Source organism: Aquarana catesbeiana, linkage group LG12 (genome assembly GCF_042186555.1).
Source record: "Aquarana catesbeiana isolate 2022-GZ linkage group LG12, ASM4218655v1, whole genome shotgun sequence".
NCBI classification, from domain to species: Eukaryota; Metazoa; Chordata; class Amphibia; order Anura; family Ranidae; genus Aquarana; species Aquarana catesbeiana.
Genome location: NC_133335.1, coordinates 81,835,400 through 81,845,142, shown reverse-complemented (window position 1 = coordinate 81,845,142; position 9,743 = coordinate 81,835,400).

The following is a 9,743-nucleotide window of genomic DNA, read 5'->3' as shown; positions in this document are numbered from 1 at the left end:
ATCTCCTCCTGAGCTTTTTTTTTTTTTTTTTTTTTTTCCAACCTGCTGGGTTGAACGGAAAAAAATTATAGTGTGTACTAGGCTTAAGTCCCACGCCTGTCATTCAGCTGCCTAATGCCAATAGAGAACAGCGGCTCTGGCTTTTGACAGATTGGGTATTATCAGGAATGGGCAGGGCTTAGGGCTCATTTACACCTATCCTTTGGGCTATGTTGCTTAATGCAAGCCCAATGCAACCATAAGCTGATATTAAAAAGGATAATAAGTTCAGTTCACATCAATGCATGCTAGGTAAAAATGGAGTATACAGTATTTGAAATGTAGCCCACATTAAAGAAAGCAAAAAAGTATTTTGGCTTCTGCTGTGGAAATAAAATGCATATTGCTGCAATGTAATGCGCTAAAAGACACAATGTCAACATATGCCAGCTCAAGTACGCTTAACCTCCCTGGCGGTATGATTATTTCGGATTTTAGGTGCTGAAAGCGGTACAATTATTTTGCATGGAAATTTGGCGTTTTATATTGTAGGTCTGTAAATCTTAACAATAACACACTTAAATCTGTCCAAACCAGAGTCTAGTAGATATCCCGGGTATGATAAAGTTTGAAACACAAAAACATAAATTATAATATAATAAATAAAAATAAATAATTAAAAAAAAAAAAAAAAAAATAGTAATAAAATAAATTTCCCCACAATTCACTATCGCTCAATTCTGCAAGTGTTCTAATTTACTATCGCTGTTTTCTAGCTGGTCTAAAGCCACTTTTGACGTAAAGGGACACTTTTTGGTTGCTATGGACAATCTCCAGTTTCCAGGCAGAAAGAACAGTGTATATCATGTAAAACTGCATGCAGGGCATGGGACAAAGCACTGGGGACAAAAGGGATGTGAAATCATTTCATACAGTACTGTAATCTGTAAGATTACAGTACTGTATGCGTTATGATTTTTACTTTTTTTTTTAATTTGCCGCCAGGCTCCGCCCCCGCGCGTCGCGCCGCTCGCAGGGAACGGAGCCTGGCACAGAGAGGCTTCGGAGGAGGACGGAGCCCTCGGACACTGCGGGTGACATCGCAGGATCCCGGGGACAAGGTAAGTAAAGCCGCCCCAGGATCCTGCAATGCGATCCCGAGTGTGGCTCGGGGTTACCGCTAATGGTACTGAATTTTAACCCCGAGCCACACTCGGGAATACCGCCAGGGAGGCTACTGCAGTGGTTCTCAGCTCCAGTCCTCAGGACCCACTAACAGGCCAGATTTTAAGTATTGAAGATGGGAGATGCAGACTAGAATACTACAATCACTGAGCAGCAAATGATATCACCTTTGATGTATTTCAGTTATCTTGCAAACCTATCCTGTTAGTGGGTCCTGAGGACAGGAGTTGAGAACCACTGGCTTAATGCAACCTGCAATCTGGGCAATCGTCACCTGAAGGAATAGAGCTCTACACGCAGGTACCACTAGGTACGGCGATTAGCCCTGTTCTGCAACAGACTGCCATAGAATTTGACAAGCTGCAGGCAGTGGGGCTGCATACTATGCTCTACACCTCTCCCTCCTGGGTGCACTGCATCTAGATAGCTCTGTGTGCAAGGGCCCTTACAACAAAGGTGGTGCAGTACAGTCAGCTAATGCAGGTCATGTTGACTTTATGGTTGTTCAAGATAGATTCAGAGAAGTTGTTAAGGGCTATAATTGGTTGATTTCTGTATATAAAAGTGATAGGTATCGTTATCTTGTTTGCTGTATTTTCTAGCTCATGAATAGCTTTAAATATCGATAGCAGTAAAGGACAGGAAAAAAAAGGAACAGGAACTAGTGGGTAATCTGCCCAATGGGAACCAAAGAAGCATAAAAAAAAATTATCAGCAGTTCCAAACCTTCTCTGATTTTTTTTTTTTACATGAGTTGGGCTTTTTGTGGAATAAACCTAGTAGGGAAACCATTCTCAAATTTGAGCTCCTAAAGCACCTGTCCGACAGGAGTGACAAGTTTCGTACTTGACTGCCCAGCTATAGCCAGTTTATTGGCTTTGCTGGAACTAATAACTAACTTGTTACTCTCATATTTGCACTTAAGTGGTTTATTGTTAATTTTTTTTCTACAGAATGGAGGACAATGAATAGCTTTTCGAGAAAGCTAATAGTTTTTTGTACAACTACTAACCTAACAACCTGGATTTGTTTTACATGTTGTGATGAGAATATCAACAGCTGTATAATGCTTTGTGTTGAACAAAACGTAAGCAGAAGTATAGATGACGTATCTCTACTAGGACAAACATGAAAAGACAAAAAAAAAAAAAAAAAAAAAAAAAAGTGCTGGAAGCCAGTATTAATTTGGACGGATAGCAAGTAACAAAATATATTTTCATAGGGTTCTGTACTGTGTTGTTGGAACAGAATGTCATTGTCAAGTCAACATGCAGTACTCTGTTAATTCAAGGGATGAGTCTGGACTAGACTGGCCAGAGGCAACAGATTTAGAGGAATGAGGGAGGAGCAGCTCCGACACGCGTCAGGAGAGACTGACTGTACTGAGTGATCCAGCCTAGTGCTTCCCCTGTAACCTGGGCTTGGTCTCTTATTTATTTATTCCCCAAATACCTGATATCAGCAGAATTGTTCTCCAAAATACAAATGGTAGTCAATTTAAAACACACAGAAAATCAGCAGAATACCTTCTTGTTATCTAATCCGAAAGCTGGATTATTGCTATTTTAATATAACTGATTGCATATTATGCTACATCTGCAGCATTTTTTTAGCTACAGTGGATATAAAAAGTTTTCGCACCCCTGTTAAAATGTCGGGTTTCGGAGATGTAAAAAAATGAGACAAAGATAAATCATTTCAGAACTTTTTCCACCTTTTAATGTGACCTATAAACTGTACAACTCGTTGAATAAAAACATAGAAAATCACCCTGGGACTTTGAGTGAGGCGAGAGAGGTTAGCCAATATTCATAACAAGAGTAAAAGAATCTCAATTTATTGCACAATATCATGCATATATAACCAACAGCAATAAATATAAATTTGCCAAGCCGATAGGTGTGCATACACAGTAAAAGAATAACAATCCACATACAGTTGTACAGAAATGTAAAAAAAAAAAAAAAAAAAAAAAAAAAAAAAGCAAGATACAAGCATCAATGATACCCTACGCGTTTCGCACGACCAAGCTCGCTTCTTCAGCATGGGATGTGTGCGATGTTACCTGAATGGATCCTTTCACTCTAATGCCCTGTACACACTAGTGGACTTTTTTGAGCGATGGACTGAATCCATTGGACAATCTGACCGTGTGTGGGCTTCATTGGACTTCAGACGGACCTTTTCGGTTGAAAATCCGACGGACTTTAGATTTGAAACATGTTTCAAATCTTTCCGCCGGAACCAGTCCCTATCGGGAAGCCTGTTCGTCTCCATTCTGGTCCGACGGACCAAATACGACACAAGGGCAGCTACAGCACCTGCCCGCGAGAATGTTTCCAGCGCAATCCTATTGCGCTGGTTCTCGGCGACAGGGTACACATTTTCCTATTACAGCAAGCGCAAGAAGGAGGCGACAATGTCCCTTAGGTCTGGTATGGATTTTAAGGGGAACTCCTACGCCGAAAAACGGAGTGGGGGGTCCCCCCAAAATCCATACCAGACCCTCATCTGAACACGCAGCCTGGCCGGTCAGGAAAGGGGGTGGGGACGAGCGAGTGCCCCCCCTCCTGAACCGTAACCAGGCCGCATGCCCTCAACATGGGGGGGTGGGTGCTTTGGGAAAGGGGGGCGCCCTGCGGCCCCCCACCCCAAAGCACCTTGTCCCCATGTTGATGAGGACAAGGGCCTCTTCCCGACAACCCTGGACGTTGGTTGTCGGGGTCTGCGGGCGGGGGGCTTATCGGAATCCAGGAGCCCCCTTTAATAAGGGCAGGATGCCCCCCCTTCCCCAAAGCACCCCCCCCCCCATGTTGGGGGCATGCGGCCTGGTACAGTTCAGGAGGGGGGGTGCTCGCTTGTCCCCACCCCCTTTCCTGACTGGCCGGGCTGCGTGCTCAGATGAGGGTCTGGTATGGATTTTGGGGGGACCCCCAAGCCGTTTTTTTTTCAGCGCAGGGGTTCCCCTTAAAATCCATAACAGACCTGAGGGCCTGGTATGCTCTGCGACGGCACTCGGAAGGTGTTAATTTCGATAAAAGCGGAGAGATTAAACTTCCTTTTCTAGTCCCATCGTACCTCATCACGTTCGTTCGGAAGTTCGCCGTAACTCTGTCAGGAAGACCGTTGGACCTATTCTGCTGGAAAGTCCGGTTCTGCGTGCGCAAGTCCGTTCGTTTGGAAAGTCCGTCGGAAGTCTGCCGAAAGTCCGTCGGACCTAGTCTGCTGGAAAGTCCGGTCGTGTGTACAGGGCATTAGTTTGGCGTTCCTACACAGCAGCCTCATTTTTTGACGGGGAGACCACATGTACTTAGTTTTTTCCACTCAGGTAACATCGCACACATCCCATGCACAATGCTTTTTCGTTTTTTTCACCATTCTTACATTTTACATTCTCTCATTCTCTCAGCATTTCAAATATATTTTGCATACTATGTTTACATCTTTACCATTTCTACACTGTGCCATAGTCACCCTGTCCGCATCAGCTTCTCAACCATGCTGGTTCATATTATACTATATACATTTAATCATAATAATTTACTGCATTAAGCTTAATTTAGCATTGAAGTGCTTCAGACACATACACGTGTATATACAATTTTATTTACTCAAATCTATTGCATTAAGCTTTATTTGCCATTACTGTGTCTTCTGACACGTATACATTTACATATATTTTGTAGTTGTCATCCAATGTGGACAAGCTGAGACCATAGGGACACACACCACCCATGCCATGTTGGTCCTCCGGATGTCCCCCTGTTTTGGCCTTTGTTTGCTCCGCCTCCTCAGCTGCTGTGCTGGATGTTTGTTGCTACCGCCGTCTGGATACTCAGTGACTGGCAATTTGGCTCAGCCCATCAGTGAGTATGAGGTGTTTTTTGTAGACCTCTCTGACCATTCACCCCATATGCCTCCACTGTTAACATATACTTATTGATCTTACTACCTATTTTGCAGATAGTATATCTTTTCCTCAATTTTGGAGGGACATCCAGCTCTTGGTAATGTCACTGTTGTGCCATATTTTCTCCACTTGATGATGACTGTTTTCACTGTGTTCCATGTTATATCTAATGCCTTGGAAATTCTTTTGTACCCTTCTCCTGACTGATACTTTGGAAGCTCTCTGTAGACCATGGCTTTTGCTGTAGGATGCGACTAAGAAAAATGTCAGGAAAGACCCACTAGAACAGCTGAACTTTATTTGGGGTTAATCAGAGGCACTTTAAATGATGGCAGTGTGTACTGACTCCTATTTAACATCAGTTCGAATGTGATTGCTTAAAAGTGGTGTTCCGGCCGAAATTATACTTTTTAAATAAAAATACCCCTATAATACACAAGCTTCATGTATTCTAGTAAAGTTAGTCTGTAAACTAAGGTCTGTTTTGTTAGTTTATAGCAGTAGTTTGTTATTTTATAAACTTACAGCAGGCCGTGGCCATCTTAAGTGTGGGCATCTGAAGCCAGACTGCATTTCTTCCTGGATCTCATCCTAACAGATCTCACACATTCTCAGTGTAGCACAAGCAGTGTAATAGGTTTCAGGTCAGGTTTCCATAGCAACGGCAGTGTCAGAGGAAGTTGCCGCCCCTTCCAAGAAGGCACTGCAAACAGGAAATGATGCGATGGGCCATGGCCAGGGAGGACGACGTGAAAAATGAATACAGCAGGTGCTGAGAAAAAAAATGTAAAAATATCCAATTCCTTTACAGTGCACAGTTTAGTGAGGGATGCTGAAGAGTTGTAAAAGTGGGTGGAACTCCACTTTAATTCCGAACACAGCTACATCCCCAGTTATAAGAGGGTGTGCACACTTATGCAACCACATTATTTTATTTTTACTCCCCTCCCTAAAATATTTGTTATTTTTTCAATTGCATTGTACAGTTTATAGGCCACATTAAAATGGAGAAAAAGCTCTGAAATGATTTAGTGTTGTCTCATTGTTTTACATTCCAGAAACCTGACATTTTAACAGGGGTGTGTAGACTTTTTATATCCACTGTACCCAAGGGCCGTAACATGGTTCCAGCGTGCTGCAAATCCATCCCCAACATCAGAGCCTATGTGAAGGAGCAAGCTGGAGCTTAGACTCTCCACCCTGGGGAACCACAAGTTAAATCTACAAGGGCTCACCACTATGGAGGCCTGACAGGAATTACCCTGTTTCCCCGAAAATAAGACCTACCGTGATTGTCGGTGATGGTTGCAATATAAGCCCTACCCCCCAAATAAGCCCTACCCTGTTTCCCCGAAAATAAGCCCTACCCTGAAAATAAGACCTACAAGGACTTTAACTAGGACTTATTTGGGGGGCAGGGCTTATATTGCAGCCATCACCGACAATCACGCTAGGTCTTATTTTCGGGGAAACAGGGTATATTTTAAATGGTTTTGTTATATTAGTACAGTAAATATGTTGCTTTTATTGCGCAAGGTTCATGTGCTCTTTTTGCAGTCTATGGGCACCCTCCATGTTTAAGATATGCACATCCAAGTGCGATTATGATAATTAAATTTCCTTTACCCCTTTGAAGTGATCAGTGTTGCCAAACACCCGTAAATTTATGGGCAGCCCGTAAATGTCCCTTACGGGCAACAGTGCCCATAAAAAAAGATGGCCGCAAGCCGACCATTCAACTGGGCATGTGGTGATCAAGTCATCAACCCTGCAGATTTTGAACACTGGTTATAGTAGTGTGCCATTATTGCTTTTCTTGTTTTCATGTGTATCTGTGTAAATGCCAGCTTGTCATCAATGTCTTGAAATAAACCACCTTGTCCACCTTTTTATTTCTGTAGAAGGTTGTTCATCTGTTGTATCGGTCTGTTCATTTATATTACTGTGTGAATTACAATCCCTAAGGCCTTGTTACATGTGCAGAACAAGAAAAAGGAAGGCGCTTGTTCATCTTAGAAAGTGCTGTACGTGTGGACAGACATTTTTAATGTACTGCTTGTACTTTTGAAAGACTCAATTTAACAAAATGGAAACTATATTAATAGGCCTTGAAGTGGCCACGTCCCAATTGTAATGTATCCAAAAAAACATACCAAATACCAAACCCAGTCACTTTGGTTGGCGTACATTTTAAAAAGGTTTTGTCTTTTAACAAATGTAATTTTATAATAAAACTTGTTTTAAATTATATTTGTAGTACTGCCTTTAAAATCCCGCCATAGATAGGGGTGTATACTCCATGTAGTTTTTTAACAAAACGGTAAACACACTTCAAAAGGCAGCCTGCGTGGCATTTCTTCCACAGAAGAGCAGTGTGAAATCTGTCATCAGTGGACATGAGCCTTTCTTATGCTATGCAGTTCCACATGGAGCAAGAATATGGGGGTTACTGCTAGTGTCTGAGATATAAGTTTATAATCAGTTTGGAGTTTGGACTATGTAAAGAAAGGACAATAGAAATAAATGTATCATGTGTGAAGACATTTTATTGGATTATGGGAGGATTTTAAAATAAGAGAAAAACTAAAAATATATTTTCTAAAAGAAGTTCCCATTAGTGTTGCTGCCATAGCCAAAGGCTTAGGATGTAAACATGGGGTGTGATTTACTAAAACTGGAGAGTGCAAAATCTGGTGCAGCTGTGCATGGTAGCCAGCTAACTTCAGCTTGTTTAATCGATTAGAGAATGCCCACCGTATATTTACTGTGGCAGGGTGGCCACTCTGCGCCAGATCCGGGTCTGGGGAATGCACCGCAGGTGACCCATTCCCGCTGTGATTGGACACAGTGGGAGCCAATCAGTGGGTCCGACGGATGCGATGTCTGCCGGGACCCGCCGATCGTTCAGGAGAAAGGCAGAACAGCAATTTGCCTATGTAAATAAGGCAGATCGCCGTTCTTTGAGAGGGGAATGTGCCGATTCTGTGTTCCTGCTAAGCAGGAACATGGATCTAAATATTTTTTTGCCCCACTGTATGTCAGTATTACATTGTATATCCCTGTATGTTGTGGTCATTCAGGTGCTTATCTAATAGTTTCTTGAAACTATCGATGCCCCCCGCTGAGACCACAGCCTGTGGAAGGAAATTACACATCCTTGCCGCTCTACGTAGTTTAAGGTTAAACCTCTTTTCTTCTAATTTTAATGAGTGGCCACGAGTCTTGTTAAACTCTCTTCTGCAAAAAAGTTTTATTCCTGTTGTGGGGTCACCAGTACGGTATTTGTATATTAAAATCATATCCCCTCTCAAGCGTCTCTTCTACAGAGAGAATAAGTTCAGTGCTCGCAACCTTTCCTCATAACCAATATCCTCCAGACCCTTTATTAGCCTTGTTGCCCTTCTTTGTACTCGCTCCACTTCCAGTACATCCTTCCTGAGGACTGGTGCCCAGAACTGGACAGCATACTCCAGGTGCGGCCGGACCAGAGTCTTGTAGAGCGGGAGAATTATCGTTTTATCTCTGGAGTTGATCCCCTTTTTAATGCATGCCAATATTCTGTTTGCTTTGTTAGCAGCAGCTTGGCATTGCATGCCATTGCTGAGCCTATTATTTACTAGGACCCCCAGGTCCTTTTCCATCTAGATTCCCCCAGAGGTTCTCCCCCCAGTGTATAGATTGCATTCATATTTTTGCCACCCAAATGCATTATTTTACATTTTTCTACATTGAACCTCATTTGCCATGTAGTTGCCCACCCCATTAATTTGTTCAGATATTTTTGCAAGGTTTCCACATCCTGCGGAGAAGTTATTGCCCTGCTTAGCTTAGTATCGTCTGCAAATACAGAAATTGAACTGTTTATCCCATCCTCCAGGTTGTTTATGAACAAATTAAATAGGATTGGTCCCAGCACAGATCCCTGGGGGACCCCACTACCCACCCCTGACCATTCCGAGTACTCCCCATTTATCACCACCCTCTGAACTCTCCCTTGTAGCCAGTTTTCAATCCATGTACTCACCCTATGGACCATGCCAACAGACCTTATTTTGTACAGTAAACGTTTATGAGGAACTGTGTCAAATGCTTTTGCAAAATCCAGATACACCACGTCTACGGGCCTTCCTTTATCTAGCTGGCAACTCACCTCCTCATAGAAGGTTAGTAGATTGGTTTAGCAAGAACGATTCTTCATAAATCCATGCTGATTACTGCTAATGATACTGTTCTCATTACTAAAATCTTGTATATAGTCCCTTATCATCCCCTCCAAGAGTTTACATACTATTGATGTAAGGCTAACTGGTCTGTAATTCCCAGGGATGTATTTTGGGCCCTTTTTAAATATTGGTGCTACATTGGCTTTTCTCCAATCAGCTGGTACCATTCCAGTCAGTAGACTGTAAAAATTAGGAACAGTCTGGCAATCACTTGACCGAGTTTCCTGAGTACCCTCGGGTGCAAGCCATCTGGTCCCGGTGATTTATTAATGTTAAGTTTCTCAAGTCTAATTTTAATTCTGTCCTCTGTTAACCATGGAGGTGCTTCCTGTGTTGTGTCATTAGGATAAACACTGCAGTTTTGGTTACTGAAGCCCCCCCGATTCCCTCGTGAAGACTGAGGAGAAGAATAAATTCAATACCTTTTGCCATCTCCCCATCCTTTG